Source organism: Anastrepha obliqua, chromosome 1 (assembly GCF_027943255.1).
Source record: "Anastrepha obliqua isolate idAnaObli1 chromosome 1, idAnaObli1_1.0, whole genome shotgun sequence".
NCBI lineage: Eukaryota > Metazoa > Arthropoda > Insecta > Diptera > Tephritidae > Anastrepha > Anastrepha obliqua.
In genome coordinates, this window is record NC_072892.1 from 95106235 (window position 1) to 95132326 (window position 26092).

At 35.4% G+C, this 26092-nt stretch overlaps 1 protein-coding gene across 1 annotated transcript in view; it reads left to right on the plus strand.

The window, feature by feature from the left end:
* Window positions 1-6307: 6307 nt before the first annotated feature.
* Window positions 6308-26092, plus strand: part of LOC129252962 (gelsolin-like) — an 88454-nt gene continuing 68669 nt past the window's right edge. The window contains exon 1 of the mRNA XM_054891163.1: window positions 6308-6604. The gene's annotated coding sequence lies outside the window, so the exon portion shown is untranslated. The remainder of the gene's footprint in view (window positions 6605-26092) is intronic.

The following is a 26092-nucleotide window of genomic DNA, read 5'->3' on the forward strand; positions in this document are numbered from 1 at the left end:
TAGCAAAGAGGTCCTCAAAAACTGGATCAACAAATTCTTTGTCACCAGACCAGACGATTTTTTGCGGAACGGCATTAGCAAATTGGTCGAGAGGTGGGAAGAGATTGTAAACAGCAACGGCGAATATATAATTAATTAATTAACTTATATAATTATTTATAATAATTCTTGTTTTTTGTTTAATATAAATAAAAGTCGGTAAAAACGCTACGAACTTATTCCTCCACCTAATAAATAACAAAGCGCTCTAAATGGGGTATTAAGATAGATTCACTGCAAAAGGGAAGGACAATCCTTAACACCTTGAATAATATCAAAAAAGAAAGATAAAAACAAAATAGTTCGCTGAGATTGCAGAAATTTCAAATTGATAAGTAGACATCTAGAATAGTATGTGGTCATAATATATGGATGCGTTCAATTCGAGTTATGTAACAGGCATGATAAAGTCTCCAGATGAAGGATGCATATTCTATTTAGAACGGACGAATGATGTGTCGAGCAATTTCAGAGCATAAAGACTTGTAAACTCTGTACTGTTACGCCTTACAACCGCTAATACAGCACAAGATGTTTTTTGATTTGTTCCATAATTGCATTGCTCTTCAAGGCATCCCGCCTGATAGTATACCAAATGTTTTGAAGGACGCTTTCGACTTGTATAAAAATGTAATAAAGAAATGGAGGCACCGACTTAAGAACGTCGCTAGTGAGCTAAGCGACTATACCCAAAGTTTGAATATCGATAAACTATTGCTGCTTTTGCTCAAAGCAAAAATATTGAAAGCATTTGCATATGTGTTAGTTAGAAAAATTGTTGTGCGTATTAGTTTCCATCATTCAAATTTTGTAGGATATGTGTATGTATATACATAGATAGTGAGGATTGAGATTACAACAACTACGACCAACGCTATGCAACTGCAGCGCTATTAAATTACGTTGGCTCCAAACTTAACAGGAGTTGCCAGTAAGTCCTTTTACCGCAGTGTAACACCATTATGCGGCAGCGTAAATTTATCAATCAATTTTATTATATAATTGAATTAGTATTTTGGCTTGATGAGTACCAACTGTGGTCTACAAATCCATACACACTAGTATGTGTGTGCACGTACCATATACACCCATACACATTTTCGTACTAACGACATGGCCTGAAATTGGGCGCTAATACAACAGATAATGTAATTAAAATACCGCTTATCATTAGCCGAAATTAGTACACAGCCCCTTGCACATAGAACTTTGGTGCCTCTTAAACACTATTATACATATCCGTACAAACATATGTACATACATACGCATACATAATTGGGCCAAATGATATGATTATTTGGTCGCTCACCGCATCTTGGGTGGATGATGATAACAGCAACATTTAGCAGCCAACTAACTTAAATGTGAAGTAAAATCCTCAGCGGTATGCGCAGCAACAACAACAATCAATATCTGCATATCATTCTCTCAGCCTACAAATCGCGACAACTCCCACAAGGAAAATGAGGATTTAGATTATAGCCGAAGCAAATGGCTTTACTAATAAGTTTTACAACTTTGTTTGAAGTAAAAAAACTCTCTTCAGTTAAACTTGTAATTTTTATTTTTTACAGTTGATATTTTTTTTCTGACTATATCTCGAAAAAACTAACCACATCGTTTGAGAAAGAGAAATTGTGAGCACCGCCACAAGTAAGAATAGAATATAAGAACTATGTAAATTTTCTACGGCGGCCACCGTAGCCGAATAAGTTGATGCGTGACTACCATTCGGAAATCGGAGTACGTTGGTTCGAATCTCGGTGAAACACCAAAATGAAAGAAAAAGTTTTTCTAATAGCGGTCGCATCTCGGCAGGCAATGGCAAACCTCCGAGTGTATTTCTACCATGAAAAAACTCCTATGATCAGATCAAGAAAAAGGTCATATCGATATCTTGACTTCAGAGGGGATTTCAAATTCCCTAATTGCCCCAAAATTGGTCGAAGTCCAAATGGTATGGATCTTTACGTTAAACAAAGTGCCTGCTATGGTAAGAACTACAAAGACAGAACTGTGATTGTTTTAACATCGAAGGAAAATACTTAGGATTGCATCAAATACCACCCTTTCAACAGAAAAAATTAAAGAAATGGCAAATGTTGCAGCCAGCAAATCCACTGTTCGAAAGGGGTATTATAAAAACGCCTTATCTGAAGCATAAAAAAAACAACGCCTCGATTTTGCAACGGACCACATGGCTTGGAGTTCCATTACAAATAACGATCCCGGTGAATGGAAAAAGTAGTGTTTAGTGACGAAAATAAGTTCAATCTGGATGGGCCAGATGGATACTGGTACTCGAGTCGACATCAAATACCACCCTTTCAACAGAAAAAATTAAAGAAATGGCAAATGTTGCAGCCAGCAAATCCACTGTTCGAAAGGGGTATTATAAAAACGCCTTATCTGAAGGATATGTTATGGTATGGGAAGCAACATCGAAAAACAGCTACAAGCTCTGTTGCAATCATCTTTTCCCGAGATTCGTCAAACATTTGGACCAATTAATTGCGTCTTTCAACAGGACAAAACATTTCAAGTGTGGTCAAAACTTGGATTGCGGCCAAAAACGTTGAAACTTTAGCAGGACCACCATATTTGAATATTATTGAAAATCTATAGGGATGGCTTGCTCGTGAGCTTTATGAGAAAGGGCAACAATTTGAGGACAAAAGTGCTTGAAATCGAGTTATTTAAAACTAAAATAATACAGGGTTGCCCATATTCGACGGACCCATCTGGCAACCCTGTATCTTTTGACAGAGACGTCAGATCGCTTAATGACATACCGCGTTGGAAGCGTCAGTCCAAGCAGATTTTTACCATGGAACAGTACACGCCATGCGAGCGCTCCCAAATTGTTGGAATTTACATTCAAAAAAAGAAGTCAAAAGAAGAAGAAGAAGAATAAAATCATCAGTCCGATGAGACTCATTTCTTATTGAATGGGACGGTAAACAAGCAAAATTGCCGTATTTACGCCACTGAAAATCCTCACGAAATTCAAGAGGTTCCTCTTTACAACGAAAAAGTCACTGTTTAGTGCGGCGTTAGTGCGAAAACGATTATTGGGCCGTTTTTCTTCGAAAATGAAGATGGTCAAGCTGTTACCGTCAATCAGCAGCGTTATCGCGATATGATAACCGCTTTTGTGATGCCAATTATTCGTCTAAAGCGTATGAGGCAGTTCTGGTTTCAACAAGACGGCGCTCCACGACACACAGCTCGCACCACAATCGATTTTTTGAAGAAATTGCTTCCTCGCCGTTTGATGTCGAAAAATAGCGATTTTGACTGGCCATCGCGTTCGCCCGATTTAACGCCAGCTGACTTCTTCTTGTGGAGATATTTCAAATCAAAGGTTTATATTAATAAGCCAAAGACCATAGAAGAGCTCAAGAACAACATTCTTGAGGAAATAGCCGCTATTCCAGCCGAAATGTTGTCTAAAACTATGGAAAATGCTGCAAAACGGGCACAATACGCCATACAGGCTCAAGGTGGCCATTTAAGAGATATCATATTCAAAAAGTAATGTCAACAAATCTTCTTCTTCTTAATTGGCGCTATAACCGCTTACGCGATTTTGGCCGAGTTTAACAAAACGCGCCAGTCGTTTCTTTCTCGTGCTAACCGGCGGCAGTTGGACACACCAAGTGAAGCCAAGTCCTTCTCTACCTGATCTTTCCAACGCAGAGGAGGCCTTCCTCTTCCTCTGCTACCACCAGCTGGTACCGCATCGAATACTTTCAGAGCCGGAGTGTTTTTAACCATTCGGACAACATGACCCAGCTAGCGTACAGCTTAGCTGTACGATCAGTAACTTTCCCCACTTGCGTGGACTTCTACACATGGAACCATCCTCCGTCAACAAATCTACTTGAACCAAATAAAATGATTATTATCGTCAACATCAAAAAAATTGTGTTTTTCTTTGATTAAAAAAAAACACATGGGTCCGTCAAATATGGGCAACCCAGTATTATCTTATATGGGAGCACCTACCATTCGATAGTATCCGGGTTCGACAATATAATATTACAGAAAAGTTTTTTTCTAATAGCGGTCACTTTTCGGCACACAATGGCTAACGTCTTATTACATTTCTGCGATGAAAAACCTTCTTATGAAAAATTGTCTATAGGTCTATCCATTTCTGCAGCATCATCAAAACGCATCCCACAAATTGGAGGAAGAGTTTGGCCCAAACACCCAAGCAAGAATGTATGTATATATGCACCTGTATTAGCTATATACATACATGTGTACAGTTGTATCTTTTCTACGATCTTTTATTTTTTACTACGCTTTTTCTATGCCTTTCCGATTGGGTAGATTCCGTGAGGTGACAACCCTGTTCTCTGCATTCTGTTTTGTTCGAAGATATGGCTTCTGACCCATCTTCCAGGTGGTTGACCTTTCAGCAAGTCTCTGCTGGGATGGCTTGCATCGGGCTGTACCTTTTAGTTAGCCGCAATCACTATGCAAATGGTGTTTACTCATTACAGACTTGAGTGGGACTAGGCTTATCGCTTCTACTCGAACTTGGATACTTTTTAGCTTGTTCTTGATTCTTATCCCATAAGCGACACCATGTTAAGTATTTTGAACATTGTCCTAAATTTTCCTGAAAATGGGATTATTTGTACGCTTGAGTATAGAAAGAAGTAACTGTCACAATTTTGGAAAAAAATGAGATATATTCATTGCTGAAAATTTAGGTATAGAGCTCCTCAAAGTGAGACATCCTTTGTTTTTTCCCTTTTTTAATTTTATGCAAAAATATACTCTTTAAACCACTTTTTATATAAACAATTCTTATTTTTTTGCCCTCAAATTTTGAAGAAAACATTTTCCTGTACTAATTTTGAAAAACATCCCTCTCCGATTTTTTCTTCTTTTCTTTTCATTAATATCTGAGATTATGCTCAGTGATCTCTGAAATTGTCATAGTGAGATTCCCATAACTTTTCGACTGATATTCAAATACGTATAGCGAAGTAGTGAAAAATGCCGGATCTCTGCGTATGTAGCAACACTTCGATTTACAAGAAAATTTAAAATGTTGACTAGAACCGCAGATATTTCACTTTAAAAACTTTGTACTAAAATTTTCAACGTTGAATAAATCTCAAGTTATATATTACATTTTTTTTAGTTTTTCAGTTTTCTTATTATTTTATTATTCACAAGCCCACAAACAAACCAATTTTCAGAAAAATGTACGACAATGTCCAAAGCACTTGGATAAATTGACATGAAGTTCTTCTATACTAAATTTTCTATAGCACTTTATTTTTGTGAACCCTCCTTAAATGCTTGGACGATAATTCTGCGCTATATTGAAGGAGCGGTAAGAGAACATTCCACTTTGCGTCACATTATGAGTAGATTACGTAGATATAAATTTGATAGAAGATTATACTTGCATTACACATAAATAAATAATTTTTTTTTTGTAAAGGGTGGACACATTTAAGGCCTAATAAGGTTTGGTCTGATATCTGGCCCAATAGCTTACGTACTATAAGAAGTTAACAACACTCCCTATATATAAACAGTAAATATATACAGTAAGAGGTCTTTAAGTATACACATGTACATGCATTTTATGTAGGTATGTTGCTGTAAATGCATTTTACAGATGTTTAGTTTTATAATGGAATTTTTACATCCGAAATTGTTGATGCATAGGTATGCCAGAAGCCTTTTACAATAGTCATATTATGAGCAATGTTGATAAAAATCCTCGAAATGACTAATAAAAATAACATAGAATACGGATGAATGTTACTGTACCTTCCCTTAATTTACGAAGTCTCACAGACTGGCCCAGCGTGAGTGATAGAATATTGTTTATATTCTCTCAACCATGCCTGCCTGTCCATTGCTTTCAGCACACAGCACGTGAATTAAAAAATTAAACAAAATAAAAAAAAAATAGATAAACGTTAAAACAAATAGAGAGTGATCACCGCGAGACGCGCGACTAATGCAATTGAGAGTCATTCGACTATTCGTCTGTTAATTCATCACACGTCCAAGAAAGAGAGCCGCATAATAACAAATTTAGCCAAGAGAACAATCAACAATGAGTCGAAAACGCATTGTAAAGGCGAAAAGATAAAACACACACCCAACAAGTAACAACAAACAGCAAAAATAACAAGTAAAAATGAAAGCACAAAAAAAAATATATCATAAAAACTGAACGACTGAAATGCTCTGCTCTATACGGAGGTGAATATTTGTTAGAGCTTGACGTTTTTCGACAGCTAACTGAAAATTCGATCACCGGCATTTGTGGCAGTGTACGGCGGGCTATCAAAGTGGAAAGTAAAATTTTGCAAGGTACTGAAACTCAGTACCAAATTAAATAGTGAAAAAGTATTGTGAATATCTTCAGTTACGAACTGTTGGCAAGTAATTGATAAAATTTATTATTTATCGTGTCTTTCGGGCCACGAGAGTTGACTTGAATTTGAAGTAAAAATTCGTGCAAAAAATTTATTAATTACATCGCTTACTTTTGACGCAGCCATTAACGTCGTATTGTGAAAAGGTAAATAAATGCTAAAAAAATGTAGAAAACAAAACTTCAGATAAGAATGCCAATTTACTATGTACATAGAAATAAAAGATATTCCATCGTTTTGTTTTTAAGTGCTGCTCTTTATATACGTATTTAGAATACAAAGCGACTAACAAGTTATGCTTGGATGATTCGAGTTTGAAGTGAAAAAAAATAAATATTTTCAACTTAAGCCGGCCTTAAAGCTGAGCTAGTAGTCGCGTACGTCATTCCATGTCTGATACTCTCTTCATACATACAAATGGACTTACATATGTTAGCATATTAGTATGCCAATCTGTATTTAGGCTTTGAAAGCCGGGCACTAATAATTAACTATCCGAGCTGAGTCATATCTAATGCTTACTTACACTTGTGCTCGCAAAATTAAGTCACTTTTTTTTTCGCAATATTTTTCAAGCAACATTTTTTTCGTTAACTTTTCATAAACTGATTGTATATCAAAAACCTTATCAATTATAACAAATTTTCAACTTTTTTCGGAAGCTTGGACGCCGTATATTCCTGAATATAAAACCTCCTGTCATAATAGACATACCAAACCGGCGCTTGTGAAAACGCGGATTAGGTAGCCAGTGAGACTTTTCTACTGAACGGATACACAAACAGTTTTATCCGCCCGTGGTCCCCCAATACTATTTCCGTTCTAAGTTCAATCAACGAGAAATTGCACAGCACATATGATATTGCCTGAACCTCACCTTTCCAGCTCATCGGCTACCTAATTCACTTTGATCCCTGTATTTCTTTTTTTAATTTTTGATTCCTTAAACTGGACTCCTTCTACATAAGCTTCATTATTACTCTTAGGAACAAAAGAGATTTCTGTGTAAATAAGCCCACATTGCTGAAATTTTCATCGATTGATGTTGGCGTAGCTCGTAATTGCTATCACCTGAAATGTAGTAGCTCATTGGCGAATTCCTTGTGCACCCACCTTCCACCCATTTGGGTAATCAAATATATGTATGCATATATCTAGGGACTAAATGTGGGAATCCGCTTATACGAATTTTTCGATCGAAAATTATGACGTGTAAATTTTTGGCAAAGCAGATTTCTCTAGTCATCAAGTTAGAAATCCTGCTCCTTTCCAACTCAGACTTCCAGCAACAGCCCCATCAAGGCTACATCACTAAGGCTGCCGCTGCTGCTATTATACAATAATAAATGAAGATAAGCTCATCCTTGCCTTTCTTTTTGAGATTTCGCTGCCCGACTAACGATCCTTCCTTAGGCTCATTTGATCCTTGCGTCTTTACTTGGAGTCTTCGGAAAGTAAAATTTTGTCATGAAATAATATTGACGTGATAATAAAATACTTATCTCAAAAGCCGAATGAAGTATATATTGAAATTGAAGTAAATATTGAAAAGGACGTAGAAGTTCACGGCAACAAAACATATTGGGTATATACTTAAAAATTCGAAATTTTACTCATTATATTTTAGTATGATGCGTTATTTGTGCCGCAGAGGATTAGATAAACACAATTAGCCTTTTTCCATCCACAAATCAATTCACTATTCCAATTTTTTGTATTTCTCCCAACAGTCCCGGGAGGTGCTCAATATGTTAATTGGAAATCAATCTTCAAAAAATAGATGCTGACAAAATTTTACATTACCGAACTACCATTTTTTATTTTTGTAGGAAAAAAAATTCGGAATGGCATGTTTAAGAATTCAAGGGATTAAAATTAAAATCTTAAAAATTTATATTTTTTAAGACTCCTTCTCAACATAGAATTGTTGCTGTTGTTAGCGATAGTGTGCGCCAGAAACCGAGAACACAAATTCGCTGCAAACTTCGATAATTCCGCCTAAGCCACACTAGCCTTGGAATAAGTTTGCAAACACATCTGCGACTATTCGCCTATGGAGTTCAATTAACTCAGAAATTGAAGGCAATTTACAATCCCTTTTGATACGCATCCCTTTTTAGACTTTAAACAAGCTAGAAAATTACGTCAAGTTTTGATCGAAATTTATCTTTTTGGGAATGGCAGAAGGGAATTTCAACCTTCTTAGTTGCCTCAAACACCTTATCTACAATTGCGTAACGGCAAAGTTACACTAATTTTTCTAATTAAATTTGTGTAATCTTTTATTTAAAAGAATCTTCCATTCTATTTTTCTTGAAACAAAGTCATATATGCATGTATGCAGAAGGCTTTTGAGCCCATAATTGTTTGCTGTGTTTTTTTAAGCGACAGCCATAGATGAAAAACTAAGGTTTACAAACGTCTGGCATGGAACAAGGGAACATAGAACTAGGCTCCTCATTAATCTAAATTGGCCTTCCATTCGTACAGTGGTTGGACACTTTGGTGGTTGAACACTTTCTCTGTCACTGACCCGCTGTTGCCAGAACGCGATATCGCTTCTAGGCTTCCACTTCTTTGGATGTCTGGCAGACTTGGAATCGGCACCCATCTACAGTATTTCATCGTTTATAAGTGAGAAAAAATGGTTTCAACACATTGGGAAATGGAAGGGAGCCTTCTTCCAAACAAGCCTTCAAGCCTAAGTAGGCCTCTCTACTTCTTTAATGGGAGTAGACTCACTCACTCACTCAGACTAAACTAACTTAACCTAAACTAAGGTGGATACAACGTTCTGGTTAAGGGGGCACTCAGAAACAAGACAATCACATTTTTTTTGACAGATTTTTTTTGCCACTCCGTGTGAATTTCTTTGAAATTTTCCGGCAATTACATTGAAATTCACTCGGGAGTGAATTACAGAACCTGCGGAAATATCATATCTTTTATAAATATACGAGGAGGGTTCAACGAGTCCTTAAATAAATATTTTATTTATTATAATATTAATATTTCAATATAATTTCATTTTAGTTCTATACCCTTTTCAAAACGTTTCTTCAACTTTTAGGATGTCTAAAAGTAAGATTACGGATTTTCAATGACCTCCTCAATTGACGCGAGTCTATTGAGCTCTTTTTAAGCCCCCACTAGGGGCCAAATTCGGTGAATGTTATAATAATTCAAACTTTAGTTCCATGATTTTGGTCACTGAAACTGCACAAATAAACCTTTAAATAAGAAAAAATTTCTTGGTGGAATCGACAATAAAAATAAAAACACAGATCGTTATAACTGAAATCTTGATAGTTATCTGTGAGTAATGATGCTTTTTAAGAATTTATCGCTTTCGATGCAACGAGCGGAATTTCTGGAATTCTCTGCGCATTTATTGAATGACCCTCGTAGATTTACTAAATAAGGAATCTTTTTTTTTTTTGTTTACTAAATAAGAAAAAGAAAAATGTAAGGGCCTCCGTACACGGGTCGTATCGTCATCGTATCGGCAGCGGTCTTACATTATTTTTTAATGTAGCGACGATGATAATTCGCTTGCTTGTCAACAACGTACAAGATCAATATGTCGAGCGATGAATTGGAATTTATTTCATTGTATTATCTTTTTCCATCAGAGGAGAAATAAAAGAAAAAGGAGGCACTGGGTTCCTCCGTACATTAGGAATAACTCACATATTTGTACATATGCCATTTTACAGAATGTCTAAAAATGATTTTAAGGAGCTTGTAGATATTTTGAAGCCGACTATTCAAATACAAAATACGAACACTGAAAATCAAAAACAAACTGCAAGCGTACACAATTTTTACGACTCTGCTGTATGATAATCGTCATGTTTGCTGTGATGAGTACGAATAGCTTTCGACCTGTATGCGGTTCACGATTTGAAAACAAGTGTGCGACAACGAAGCGTACCTGTACGCCTCGCGTACATTTTGACACATACGCTATGATACGATACGACCCGTGTGCGGAGGCCTTAAATGAAATTTTTATTTCGACCGTTATGTGCTCCATTGCTTGTATGTTTGTATGCTGCAGCTGTCTAGTTCACAACTGTCAATATGAATTAAAAAATTAGAAATCATCCGATAAGGTGATTAATTTTGCGCCACCTTGCGTATACGTATATACGTTCTACTTTTAACTTCCTAAAAATTAAGTATTGTTAACTTAAAATGAAATTTTAGAAATTAAAAAAATTAAATTTTACAAATTATTAACCTCACAAAAAAGTAAGTTTTATTAACTTAAACAAATTGTTTACAAATTTTCTCCTAAATTTATGAATTTAACGATTTCCGTAAGTTATAAAGTACTTGTAAGTTTGTTTATTTATTTTGTATTGATTATTAGTTCTTATGCTTTGGCAGTTTTTTTTTTCGAACTAAAGCATATGGTTTTGGAAATAAGTCAGTGGCTTTGCGTTGTGGTACTAGGCGTTTGATATTTTTTCTATGGCAGCGAGTACACATACCTACATATGAACAATACACATATGAGACTGCAAAATATATATGTATGTACATGAATCAACTGAAAGTCCATAAAAGCAATAGAAAAGTTAAATTTTTAATTGATATTAGAATTTGTTTTAGCAACTGATTTTTTGCTGAGAAAAATTATTTCAGTAATTATTCTAAATGGTTTTTACTAAGGCATTTCGGCAGTTTTGATGGAGAAACGAATTGAGAGTGCAATTGTTTGTTCTTGACGTTCTCTGATTATATTAATGACTAATTAAGATTGAGTTGCTTCTATTTTATACCAGCTCAAATATACATATTTTACTCTCTGAAATATTTATTTGGTTTAAATTTTAAGCAAGCACGTCTTCTTAGCGTTATTTAGAAAACAACTGATTTGATTTACTCACGTTTTTTCAGACTTCTCAATTATCATTATAAGCTTATTCGCAAACGTTTTCCTAAAAATTGGCATTTCCTGGGTTCAAAGCTAATACAAATTGAAGAAAGCTTACTTCTGTAAGAAGACTTAAGAAGGCAATATGAGAATTATAGGATGCCTAGAAAGAAGAGTTTGCGCTGCTTGGTTTTACCAAGTGTTAACTTTTAAAAATTATTATTGGTTATGAGAAATTAGTTATGGAATATGGAAAAAAATAGTACCTTTCGAATAGGTTGGCCGACTTAGTTGAAATTTTGATATTGTTTAAATAACATACGGATTTTTTTGTTGGGTGTGATTCTGGGGCACCCTAGGAAAATTTTCCTTTTATTATCGAACGGTCGAAGTTCAACTGACCGGCCAATCGGTAGTAGACCTTATGTTTGAAGTTTGTTTTATTGATATTTTTTCAGATAATATTTTTTAAAGCCTAACAACACAGATCTTAAAAACGAAATAATTTATTTAAAACGGCGCAATAGCAAAAATTGTGTTTTTAAGTGAATATCAGGGCCATTATATTCACAAACAGCTCGCCAAAAGTGCTTTTCATACTCCGAATGATTGACATTTACTAGAGGTTTTTCCAAGTAGCTTTGTTCCTGGTAATTACCTTGCTTGCCTTACTGTCATCGCGAAATTCCTGAACGTGGCAAAATGCAGCATGTACTTTCGGCGTAAGGGAATCTTAAGATGCTAGCCTTCAATTCATTTTTCATAGCTGAGATCCATATCCTAAATTGTATGAACAACTCTACATATACTAAAATATATATGCACAACTCCCCTAAAACCTCTTAAAGCTTCACAAAAATTTAAACAGCCGAAGTGGCTTTTTGCTTGGAAGTAAAATGGCTCCTCCATTTGTTATGCTGCATTCCACATAACATAATTTTACCTAGGCCCTTGATATTATTTGGAATTTTTGAAACACCTTTAAAGAAAGATTTACATAACTACTCCTAACATTCAACAGAGTTCAGGAGATGGAATCTCTGATGGAGGAGCATCTCATATGTTTATGAAGAACCTTTATAGAAGAGATGTATGCAGTTTATATGTGCTGAACACGGCTTAATTTTTTCACGAATGTTACTTACAGATGTGGCAACCTAATAAAAAAAGCAGAACTCAAATCAGTTGACTTTTGATCAAGGTAGTATGGTATCTCTATCTTCTGGAGAACGCTAAACAACATAACTAAGCTTCATATTACTATTTGTCCCAAAGTGCCAAGATCTTAGAGATTATCTTTCGAAATGCATAACCACGTAAAAGGAAATATGCTACGAGTACTGCAAGTCAAGATTCCTGTGATGTGAATGCTTGTTATTTTTCGCAAAATCGCCCTCCACCATCGTTAACAAACTTTATTCATGGTCGGAAACTTCACGTTTTTATTTAAAATAATCAATTAAATCTGTCAAACGATTACATTACACAAAATGTATAGTTGTAAAATATCCGATACCTCCTCTCTTTTGATGTATTGAACCTACATATAATTTTATTTTATGCACTATTACTACCCTTCTTCCTATATTTATGGATAAACAAAACCCCCGAAGTATAATATTTAATCTTTGAAAAGTGGACATTTTTTGTTCTCTTTTTAAGTACGAAATAATTTAGTTTGAATTTTAAAAAATTTTCGGTTTGCTATCAGTGCCTTTAAAAAAATCCAGGGTGGCGGATGCTCCAAAAAGCTTTCAAAGAATTTCAACCATATGAAATATGTTACAAATATTATACTAAAATTTGATTATTATGTGAAAATGCTACTAGAATACCACCCACAGAGTAAACCTTTCAAAATAAAAGTAGTTTAAGAATACCGTGATGACTAAGATTTGGGGAGAAGTTAAATAAAAATCAAAAATTAGAAAAGAAATATTTATAATCAACAACATTTTTTGATATATTTACCATTTTATTTTACGTAACATATAACACGCTGGGATACTCCAAAATATCTGGTGCCAAAGTAGAAGTTGGAAGGGGCTCAACAATGGTGTTGATTTTTAATAATTTTTCACGGCAGAATTGAGATTTTTCGCCATTCAAAATTTTTTGTACATAAAAGAAAACATCCGATACCGTTACTTATAGTAACAGCCTGGTGTTTAATCTAGATAACAACATCAAATATAGAACTTTGTGCTCACTTTTCTCAAAAAAAAAAAAAAAAAAAAAAAACAAGAGTTATCTTGACTTTCAGTCGTAAAAAATTTTCTGATAATTTTCTTTATTTACTGTCTGATACTTATTTTTGAATTTTAAATGAGCATATTTAAATGATCCGTTCACGGTACTTTTTGGACAGAATGTAGTTCAACGAAACATTTTTCAAATGTAAGAATTCATTTAAGAGCTCGGGAAATTATAATACAAAAATAAATATCATGATAATGCATTTTTTTTATTATAATCTGGTAGATAATTTCAAGGCATTTACTTTTTTAATATGATATTCGGCATATGCCCGGCGCCAGTTCGAGAAGTTACATTTTTCACAACCTTTTCCAATAAATCTGAATAATAAATTTAAATGAGCCCAATTAGCAAAAATGTGATGCAAACGATGATCTGTTGGCTTGAATTCTTGCACGAGCAGTATTTTATAGGCATGTAAGCCAAGATCCTTACGTAAAATTTTCCACGTAGTGGAGGGACAAAGGTTAATAAGTTGAGAACGACGACGAAACGACATTTCGGAGCGAAGTTTTGAACGCTCTATGAACTTCGTAAACAGATTTAATCAATTTCCATAATATTGAAGCGTTGTTCTGGTGTTAATCGATTAATGATGACTTGCCAAATCTTGTAGAACAGAAATGTCAACACTGTTTGTCATTCTAAGCTGTCAAACCATAGTTATCGATATCAGCTAAAAAAACACCCGATATTATAGAAAAATAATATTTCCACTGTTAATGCATTCATGCCTTTTATGAGTTTAATTTATTCGTTCACTCGACTGGTTTTATCCATATTGGTCGCTTGTTATACATATATGTATATTCACTTTGTATCGCTTTTTCAAAGCGCTAAAATTTCAGGCATTTCAGATTTTGATAGCCAATGATAGATGCATTGATATGTTTTGAAATTAATGACACTCGTTTCAATTTCTAAAATAAGCTTTCAAATGTTCTTTCATTGTTAGTAGACTTTTCATATGGGAATATTTATCAGCTGCGTTTGTATATAATGTAATATGTGTAAATGTATATATATATATATATATTAGGCCGGGTCGATTTGTGGGGAGGCAAAAAAATCGCCCATTGCTCTGTGAAAATCATATTATAGGGATCAAAATAAGAAACTTTGCCGAAGGAACCATACCTCTAAAACGAATTCTGATGTCCCCCAATTTGGGTCGAACTTTTAGTGTCTCTTGTGGGGAGGCAAAAAAATCGCCCATTGCTCTGTGAAAATCATATTCTAGGGATTAAAATAAGAAACTTTGCCGAAGGAACCATACCTCTAAAACGAATTCTGATGTCCCTCAATTTGGGTCGAACTTTTTAGTTTTTTTTCTATAACTCGCTTAAATTATAATAGTTTTTTCATTTACATATGTTCTGACTAAATAAATTTCTTAAGAGAAAAAATAGATGTTATTATAAATAAATTATAAATATTATTATAAATAAATAAAAAAAGAAGAGAAAACATAGCCATTTAGCTGATTTTTTCATGTAAAGGCCAAAAATGGTGATATTTTGAAATTGGGGGACATCAGAATTCGTTTTAAAGGTATGGTTCCTTCGGCAAAGTTTCTTATTATATATATTATATATAAATATATTAGGGCGGATCGATTTAAAAATCGCTCATTGCTCTGTGAAAATCGTATTCTAGGGATCAAAATAAGAAACTTTGCCGAAGGAAAGGAAAGGAAGGAAACTAAAGAGTTCGACCCAAAGTGGGGGACATCAGAATTCGTTTTAGAGGTATGGTTCCTTCGGCAAAGTTTCTTATTTTGATCCCTAGAATATGTTTTTCACAGAGCAATGGGCGATTTTTTTGCCTCCCCACAAATCGACCCGGCCTAACATGTATGTATATATTACATATAGATGTATGTATATAGAAACATATTTTTTAGATGGAGATAGAATTTATTGCATTTAAGTAGCATTTAAAATTTCACTCATTCGACAATATTATCAAAGCGGCAGCTTCAGTCATGAATCTGTTATAAATAATCAGAGTTGAGAATTAATCGCAATTAAGATTTTTGTTGGATGGATCTATTATTAGATTAGATGGAATATATTTATGCATTAGATTAGATTCGAGTAGAAGATATCTATCAAAACGACGCTTTAGTGCTATTTTAGGAATGCCAGACTGGCATTTCAATCATTTCACCTACCTAGAAGATATCTAAGGGATCTTCTAAACACTCAGGCTATTGGAACTCATTGTTTAGTTACCTGCAGTATTCCATGGTCGTCAGTGAGAATTGGGTTCTCTTAAAGTAGCATATGTATTTTCAGATAAACATAGCTCAAATAATTCTGATAAAGTTTCCCAGAGTAACGAGCTATTGTGAACCCGCTGCGATGCGGCTGTATACAAAAATAGAAGGTTTTTGCTGTTTCCTATTCCCTACATATTTACTCCACAACTAGTACAATGGCATTGGAGGTATTTGTTTACCCTGTATTGCTCGGCTAAGAATTCTATTTCAATGCGAGCATTTGTCCTACCCGATGCTAGCCAATCCTTTGATCTCTGAGTAAATTTATATAAGACGAATACACAGGCCGACAAAATTTAACCAACATTCAGACCCAGAAATCAGACTATATATTTCCGAAGGTTTATGATGCGCTGAATCCAAATCTGGCCTTAGAATTGCTCTATCTGCTCTGGTTTTTGAGATATCCTAACCTAAAAGTGCAAAAAACACCATTTTTGCCCATATTTGAGGTTATGTAGCCTTGCAGATGTTTTCTTTCACCAAAATTAAAGGATGACATCTTTAAATACAAGCCTTCTTTTTTCAAATGGCGTTTCGTTTGCTCAAATATCATTTTTTTTCGCAGAGATATCGCATTTTGAAATTTTCATGTTTCTAAATTTTCCTACACGTGAAAATCGATTAAGATAACATAGACATGATATAGTCGATTACTAATTTTCTTGAATTGAGTCTTATTTTTCTTAAAATTTTGTCTCACACCATAAGTGTGCTGACTCACCACACCCCTACACTATCTAACCTTCGGGTACCGAGTCACACACAGCCCTAACCCCTAGAAACCACCCCTATCATACCGCGAGCAGGCTAACCCACTTAACCGCAAGCAGGCTTACCCACAAACTCCAAATTTACATACTACACTGGTTTACAGCCAAAATGCACCAGAGACGCCGTTATGAAATTCCTATGTAAAATCACCGTCTGATTCCGAAAATCAAGGTTATTTTTTATTCTATGGTAACGTTTTTGAGATATTTACGAATTACCGTTATTTCAAAAAAACAAAAAAATGGGCCCACTTAATCATATATATCTCGAAAACGAATTGAGCGATTCCAAAACCGTTTAAAGCTTTTAAAAGGTAATGAAATTTCCTATAAACTGTGTGTAAAACACTTTTTGCTAGGCCCTGCAGATTCAAAGATAACGAACTATCATAACGGATTTTTTAAATTTTTTTAGTAAAAATATAAAAAAAATTGTACTTTGAGAGAAAGGATCTCGAAAACTTTTCACTTTTTCGTGTATTTTTTGTTTTCACTCTAAGCTCTGTTTTATTACAAAAAAAATAAACTTTGATTAAACAAAATCGATGAACTAATACAAAAGTTACAAGCATTCAAGTAAATATATCCATATAGTAAAACTTAAGTACCCTACAAATAATAGCATATGTACTGTATGTATTCTGTCTTAACTCTATGATCTTATTTTATAATTGAAAAAGTTATGTGTCTTGTTTTGACGCTTATTTATATAAGGATCGGTTTCTCTTATGAGAAACCAACAGTAGTCACCCATCATAGCGACATCCCAGAATCCTTGATACCGACTTTCAATCATTTTCATTTGCTGGTGAAACCTTTCGCCATGCTCGTCACTTTCGTCGCCAAGATTTTGCGGGAAAAAATTTAAATGGGAGTGCATAAAATGAATTTTTAAAGACATATTTACTCCTGAAAGAAAATTAAAAAAGGAATTAGATAAATACGTAAGTGACACATTAGCATATAATTTTCTTAGGCTGGGTTAATCTTCCAATTCAGAACAAATTTTGGTCGTTCTTGTTTGTTCGGAGCAGGGCAATAAATTTAGATTAAGAGCTATATATTCTCATGTAAATTTAAAAATTTGCTTTAAAATTTTTTGTTTAGTTTTAAAGTTAACTGAGAAAACGGTCTTATATACATATATATATATATTGTATATATAACGGTCTTATATGTGTTTTTTATTTACCCATTTCCGCATTGTTTTTGATTAAATCGTTCTCTATCAGCTCGAAGGACTTTTGTGTTTGCCTAAAAAAGAAGTAACGACCTTTTCAAAAGAGTCCCACGCCGCTGCCTCCACTGGTGACAATAGTTCTTTGAAATGGGTATTGACCATTATTTTCCTTATTTGCGGCCCCACAAAAATCCCTTCCTTTATTTTTGCTTCTGAAATCTGTGGAAAGATTGTTTTCAAATAATGAAAAGCTTCGCCTTCTTTGTCCAAAGCCTTGACAAAGTTTTTGATAAGGCCGATCTTGATGTGGAGCGGAGTATGAGTATTTTATGTTATCCACCCCAACTTGAAACGCGATTCGTTCTGGCCAATCCTTTATGATGTAGTGGTCTTGACGTGCTCGGCTATCTCATTTGCATAGAAAGCAACAGTATTTTGTGTATCCAGGTTGTAGACCACATAGCTTTCCAACGACTTTTAGATCGGTACATATTTTTCAATCATGTTCTTCGTATTTAATTAATTCAAGCAATTTTTGCATTGTCTCATATGTTTCCTTCGCATTTACTGCATGCGCGATCGGGATAGATGGCTTTTGGTTGCCAATATGCAATAATACGGCCTTTAAACTTAATTAATTGCCGTCTATGAACAATCGCCACTCTTTTGAATCATATGGTTCACCAAACTGTTTAAATAGACCAGCAATGTTTTTGCAATAACAAACACTGTCCTTCTTCGTATAGTACTGGGAGAATTGTTCGTGACGAGTCATATAATATGTTACCTTAACACCGGATGAAACAAATTTAAATTGTTGCATACGAGAGGCGTGTAGTTTGGCCTTTTCTTTTGACAATTCCAAATCCCTTATCCAATCATTGAGTTGTGCTTGTGACAAAGGGTTTCTTTCGTTTTCCGTTTGCAATTCAGTACAACATGATGCCGCGTAATCAGATACTGCTGTTGACAATGAAACTGGAGCCGAAACTAAAGTTAAATTTGATTCTGGCAATGTAGCTTCCGTTGAATTTAGTTCTGGTAATGACACTGTAGATACGCTCGCATAGGTTACTTTTCTTGACTTTCCAACCCCAAATACTTTTGTAGTACAAATATAGCAGTCCGTTGAATGGCAAGTTGGTTCCCTCCTCTTCATTGGTGTAATAAATTTCATATGTCGCCTAAATAGATAGTTTAAGAATCATATGTACATATGACAGAATCATATGTACATATGCTACTATTTGTAGGGTACTTAAGTTTTACTATATGGATATATTTACTTGAATGCTTGTAACTTTTGTATTCGTTCATCGAATTTGTTTAATCAAAGTTTATTTTGTTTGTAATAAAACAGAGCTTAGAGTGAAAACAAAAAATACACGAAAAAGTAAAAAGTTTTAGAGATCCTTTCTCTCAAAGTACAAATTTTTTTATATTTTTACTAAAAAAATTTAAAAAATCCGTTATGATAGTTCGTTATCTTTGAATCTGCAGGGCCTAGCAAAAAGTGTTTTACACACAGTTTATAGGAAATTTTATTACCTTTTAAAAGCTTTAAACGGTTTTGGAATCGCTCAATTCGTTTTCGAGATATATATGATTAAGTGGGCCCAATTTTTTGTTTTTTTGAAATAACGGTAATTCGTAAATATCTCAAAAACGTTACCATAGAATAAAAAATAACCTTGATTTTCGGAATCAGACGGTGATTTTACATAGGAATTTCATAACGGCGTCTCTGGTGCAGAAAAAAAGTTGAAATTTGTGATCCAGTGCTATTAATCCATATATTTCAGGCCCTCAAGCCCAAGAAAATTAGTAATCGACTATATCATGTCTATGTTATCTTAATCGATTTTCAGGTGTAGGAAAATTTAGAAACATGAAAATTTCAAAATGCGATATCTCTGCGAAAAAAAATGATATTTGAGCAAACAAAACGCCATTTGAAAAAAGAAGGCTTGTATTTAAAGATGTCATCCTTTAATTTTGGTGAAAGAAAACATCTGCAAGGCTACATAACCTCAAATATGGGCAAAAATGGTGTTTTTTGCACTTTTAGGTTAGGATATCTCAAAAACCAGAGCAGATAGAGCAATTCTGAGGCCAGATTTGGATTCAGCGCATCATAAACCTTCGGAAATATATAGTCTGGTTTCTGGGTCTGAATGTTGGTTAAATTTTGTCGGCCTGTGATATTAAAGGAAAAAATAATTGTAATGTTAATTCACAGAAATTTACGTCAAAATTAAGAGAATAAAATTTTGTTGAGATTGTCTTGAAATAATGCGAGAAAGATGTGAAGTACTGCTTATGAAATTAAAGACGAAATATATTACATTTTTAAATAAACTCATTAATTATGTGTACATGTACATATATATATATTATGTTAACTCCAACTCATTCTTAACTTGCAAAATTTCTATTAAATATTTCACCCAATTAAATTTGCAAATGATGTATTTTTGTTGGATTTTACTAGTTAATGCCGTTATAAAGTATTATAAGTAGGTTTTTAATCAAGTGATTGAAATTTAATTGGATTGGTGATGAATCAATCTAATTGCCTGTAATGCCCAAATACATATATGTACATATACAAGTACACATACATTTGTACATACAATATGTTTTTATGTATTTATTGTCGTAGTACTGATTGGAGCTGGGTAGTCCAACTTGATGGGATTAATTAAATATAAATACATATGTATGCACATATATGTATGTATAGGGTGATTTTTTAAGAGCTATAGGATTTTTCAAAAAAACACATGTAAAATTCAGAAAAATACATGAAATTTTTATTTAAATCGATAGTACAGTCCATATAATTTATTGTTTGAAGATTATTTCATGCAAATGTTGACCGCGACTGCGCTTCAAATAGTCCATCCGCTTAGTCCAATTTTGGCATACTCTTTCCAATGCTTCGGCCGGTATCTCACATATAAATGCTTTAATGTTGTCTTCCAATGCGTTAATTGAAGCAGGCTTGTCTGAATAGATATGAGCTTTGACATAGCCCCACAAAAATAATCTAAAGGCGTTATATTGCACGATCTGGGAGGCCAATTGACAGGTCCCGAACGTGAAATAAAATGTTCACCGAACCCGCCTCTCAACAAGTCCATTGTTCCTCGTGCTGTTGTACATGTGGCACCGTCTTGCTGAAACCACATGTCATGCAAGTCAAGCTCTTGCATTTTGGGCAAAAAAAAGTTGGATATCATTTCACGGTAGCGCTCACCATTTACAGTTACGTTACGATTCGCAGCATCTGTGAAGAAGTATGGTCCAATGATACTTCCAGCCCATAAACCGCACCAAACTGTGACCTTTTCTGGATACATTGGTAGCTCTGTAATTCTTCTGGCTGATCTTCACTCCAAAATCGGCAATTCTGCTTATTTACGTACCCTCTGATCCAAAAATGAGCAAGCGTTGTTCGTTTGTAAGACGATTCATGGTTACATTATGGACCAAACTGAAGATGTTTGACAGTGAAACAAAACACGAAACGTGCGTCAGCTGTGTAAACCAACTGCTTAAAAAGATAATAGCTAAAAAATAACTCTTTATAACGGATTAACCATCCGCTGTGTACTAAATCTTATTACTTAAATCACATTTCATTTTTATATATTTATCAGTTATTTCGACCTCAAAAAAGCGCCAAAATTTCAAAATCATATATCTGTGGTACGAAAAGGTTACGTTTAGAAATATTGAGAACTTTCTTCCAAAGGGAGATTTAGTACGAATTTCAAGAAGGAATCTCGGTCGATATAATACAGTATTCCGACGCAGATTTCTAAAGAAAACTCGAGAAATCGGCTACACAGCCGCCCTTGCACTCGTCCGATGCACTTCACCGTTGCTATTGCCGATAATGTGCGAGCATCCAAATCTCAGAACTTCAGCATTTGTCGCACTAGCCTGTGGAGAGTTCAATATAGTGGCCTACGCTGATTTGCTTATAAAAAATTCAATTAACCTAGAAATTGAAGACTTCTATATTCGAGATCGCTGGAGCTGCTGAAAACGCAAAACATCATAATTTCGAATGAGGCGAATATTCATCTCGTCAACAAGCGTACTTGAGACAATCCGTACTTGCGACTAGAAAAACCAACACGTAGTCGTAGAGAAACCAATGCAACCTGATACGTGACCATGGGAAAGTGCTGAAAATTTCGGTTGGCACGAATGTTTACTTTGTGGCTAGCTGAGGCAGAAATTCCGCGCTTTTTATCACTTTATCGCGTTGGCAATACTGAATATATATTCATGACAAAGCCTCATCCCTAGGCTTTGTTTATCAGTATCTGTCATTTCGCTGAAGTATAAACAACGCAGTGTTTTCGTGCTCCGAGTATGTCAACTTTCGTGCCGTCGAAACGCAATTTGCTTTTCTGCTTCAATTTGAAAAAAATACAGCCCAAGCCCGTGAATTGCTGCAGGAGGCCTACCCAGACCATACTCCGTCGATTTCAACATGTGAGTACTGGTTTCGACGATTCAAAAGTGGTGATTTTCACATCGAAGACAAGGAGCGTCTTGGCCAGCCCAAAAAGTTCGAGGACGCGGAATTGGAGGAATTGGTAAACGAGGACTCGTGCCAAACCCAAGAAGAGCTTGCTGAATCATTGGGCGTTGATAAATCAACCGTTTGCAAGCGTCTAAAAGCGATGGGAATGATCCAAAAGCAAGGACATTGGGTACCGTACGAGTTGAAGCTGCGCGACGTCGAACGGCGATTTTTTACGTGCGAATTGCTGATCGAGCGACAAAATCGGAAGAGTTTTTTGCATCGGGTGGTGACTGGCGACGAAAAATGGATCCACTACGATAACCCAAAACGCAAAAAATCATGGGGTTTGCCCGGCCACGCATTAACGGCGACGGCGACGGCCAAGCAGAATATTCACGGCAAGAAAATCATGCTCTGCATTTGGTGGGATCAGGTCGGCGTCGTATATTTTGAGCTGCTTCAACCGGGCGAAACAATCACGGGGGATCGTTACCGACTGCAATTGATGCGTTAAGCCGGGCATTGAAAGGAAAACGGCCGGAAACGGTAAAAAGGCACGACAAGGTTATTTTGCAACATGACAACGCTCGGCCGCATGTTGTTCAACCTGTCAAAAAATACCTTGGAACGCTTGGCTGGGAAGTGTTACCCCACCCGCCGTATAGTCCAGACATAGCTCCCTCCGATTATCATTTGTTCCGGCATATGAGTCTCGATTTGCCGGACCAGCGGTTCTCCTCGTAAGAGGCTACCAAAATATGGGTTGAGTCATGGATAGCCAAGCAGCGGCCAGAATTTTGGAGAAATGGCATCCGGAAATTGCCCGAAAGATGGGCGAAAGTTGTAGCTAGCGATGGCCAATACTTCGAATAAAATATTTTGTACCGTTTTTTCACAATAAAGCCCCAAATCTTCGAAAAAAACTTTTAAAACTAATTCAACCTCCCAATATTAGAAGACTTATCATTTGTAATAAACGAAAAATTAACAGTCAAGGACTGTCCTTCCAGCAGCATTCCACGTATAACTATGGGGAATGTTTATGCTACTACAAACACAAAAACGACAAGCCTACAGATGAATCAATACTCTTCTATGCACTCGTATAAGAGGTTGATAACTTAAAATGATAATACAAAACAGAAATAGGTTAGGTTGGCTTATCCAGGTTGCTTGTCTAAGACAAGACATTCGGTGGCCCTATGGCCCATTGTAATACATGCATTGGATTCCCATCCCCTAACTAAGATGCTTAAACTGTCACAGATCTTTTTAGTTTCCCAAGATGTTTGGCACAGCTTCTGAAGCGCAGGATATTCAGAGAGGAGGTGTTGTACAGGCTCAATTACTTCTTCATCTCCACAACTCTTGCAGAAGTCATTATGAGGTACACCCATTCTACTGGGTAGGGTGCTAATGGTGCAGTGACTCATTATAACACATGTTAGGATGCTGGTGAATCCAAACACATGTTTTGTTCATTTAAGGTTCAGTTTTGGCCAGAGTGCTTTGGAAAATCCGTAGTTAGTAGTCAGAGGCCAACTTTTTTTGCTTTCCGCGATTACGCTCAAGCCAATCGTAGTGTACAGTTCGTTTTGCGGAATGCTTATGCCCTCTACCAGTCGCTCTTTCATTTCGCCAAACTCCAGAGTGGTCGGGGACCCAATAAAGTGGTGTGTTGTGTTGTTCGATAAGCAATAGCGACCTCCTGCATCCTGAATTGATGCGCGTTGAGGTCAGTGCCTTAATCGCTGTTTGACTATTAACAAAAATAGTGAAGTTTAGTTGAGGTAAGTCCATTAGTCTTATCGTTTTTGCTGCTTTATTTACAGCGTAGATCTCGGCTTGGAAGACGATACACCAGTCTGGCAGTCTAATGGAGCAATTTAAGCATAATTGTTCTCAGTACCAGTACACTCCCGATCCCGTACCATTGTCCGTCTTTTAGCTGCCACTATAAATATGGTGACACTATTAACATTAGTTTTCATACAAAAGGTTTTTAAAAAATTTTAAAAACAATTTGCAATTACTCTATGACTTCAAAAATTTGAAAAATATTGGGTTAGCCTATTATTTACATAAAAACTGTGAATCATGTTGATAGCAACAATTCCAAAGAATTATCGCACAAACTGTTTACGTTTTGAAGGCCATTACAACCTTTTCTATAGGGCGGTAATGATCTTAATCTTTTAGTCATCAAAACAAGCCTATGAACAAAGTTTGATTCATATCTGTTAATACAAATAACACCCTTTTTCATTAATTTATCATTTTGATAGAGAAAAGTACTACGTCAATGGTGATATATTACTAAAGGCAGTATCGTTTCTCATTTTTATATATACGAGGTGTGCTCAAAAAATAATGTGAATTTTCAAATTTCGTCGGTTACGCACACTCGGCTTTCGATTATTATTTTTGTTTTATGTTGGTACACTCATTTCGGAGATATGTTCACGGTTTTAGCAATATGGATGTTTAGTTTGTTTGTGAGAGGCATAAATAGGACAAGTTGTTTGCGTGTTCGGCGATTTTCTACTATCAACTCTTGGTTCTCCTGGATTCTTCCATTGGACGGTTGGGCTTTGGTTTCGATATCAAAACCATATACCCATGATTTATCACCAGTTATGACACTTTTAAGCAAATCTGGATCATCGTTGACGTCATTCAACAATTCCTGAGCGATGCTCATGTGACGTTGTTTTTGATCACAATTCAGCAATTTTGGAGCGACCTTCGCTGCCACACGCTTCATGCCTAAAATTTCCGAAAAGTTAAGCAACTTCTCTAATTGTGATTCGACGATTCTCCATAATTTTCTTCACTTTCTCAACATTTTCATCGGTTGTTGATGTGCTGGGGCGTCCAGAGCGATCGTCGTTATTCCCATCTTCTCGACCTTCTGTGAAATGCTTCTACCACTAGTAAACATTTTTTTGACTCAAAGTACGCTTACCGTATGCCACTGTCAACATTTCAAGTATTTTGAGCACTTAATTCCATATTTTACACAAAATTTGGTGCAACTTCTTTAAACCATTTATTTTGATAGCAGGAAATCACCGAACACGCAAAACACTGGTATTATTTATGCCTCTCACAAACTAAACATTCCATATTGCTAAAGCCCTGAAAATATCTTCGAGACGAGTGTACCAATATAAAAATAATAATAATTTAAATTCGAATGTACGTAGCCCACCAAATTTTAAAATTCGCTTTTTTTTTTTGAAGACACCTCGTATATGCGGCATATGAAGGTACCTTCCGCGACCCTAATCAGCTAGTCATGTGCCCCTTAAACCCACCCATCTAACATCCCTCTAACTTTGGAGTTTCTTGCGCCTACTCTTAGATGAGATAGATGACGACAGCTGGTGATTTTACAGTGTTAGAAAGTGCTGCAGAGTATAGAGAAATTATTTTTCTATAGGAATTTCTGTGCAATAAATTTATTTCTTCGTTGGCTGTGGGGTATGTATGTATTTATACATATGCATATATTTCACCGTTTTATTGAAACCACATATACATATGTATATGTATGTATGTATCGTTATTGTCCATACTATCAATAAAAGGCCAAGAAAATGTTGGCAAAAAACCTTGCATTGCTTTTGTGAATAAGAAATTGCTTCCCAATGACTCCACCAGACCACAGTGTAAACAAAATGTGCGTGTTTGATGAGAGAAATGTAAAGGCTTCTTGA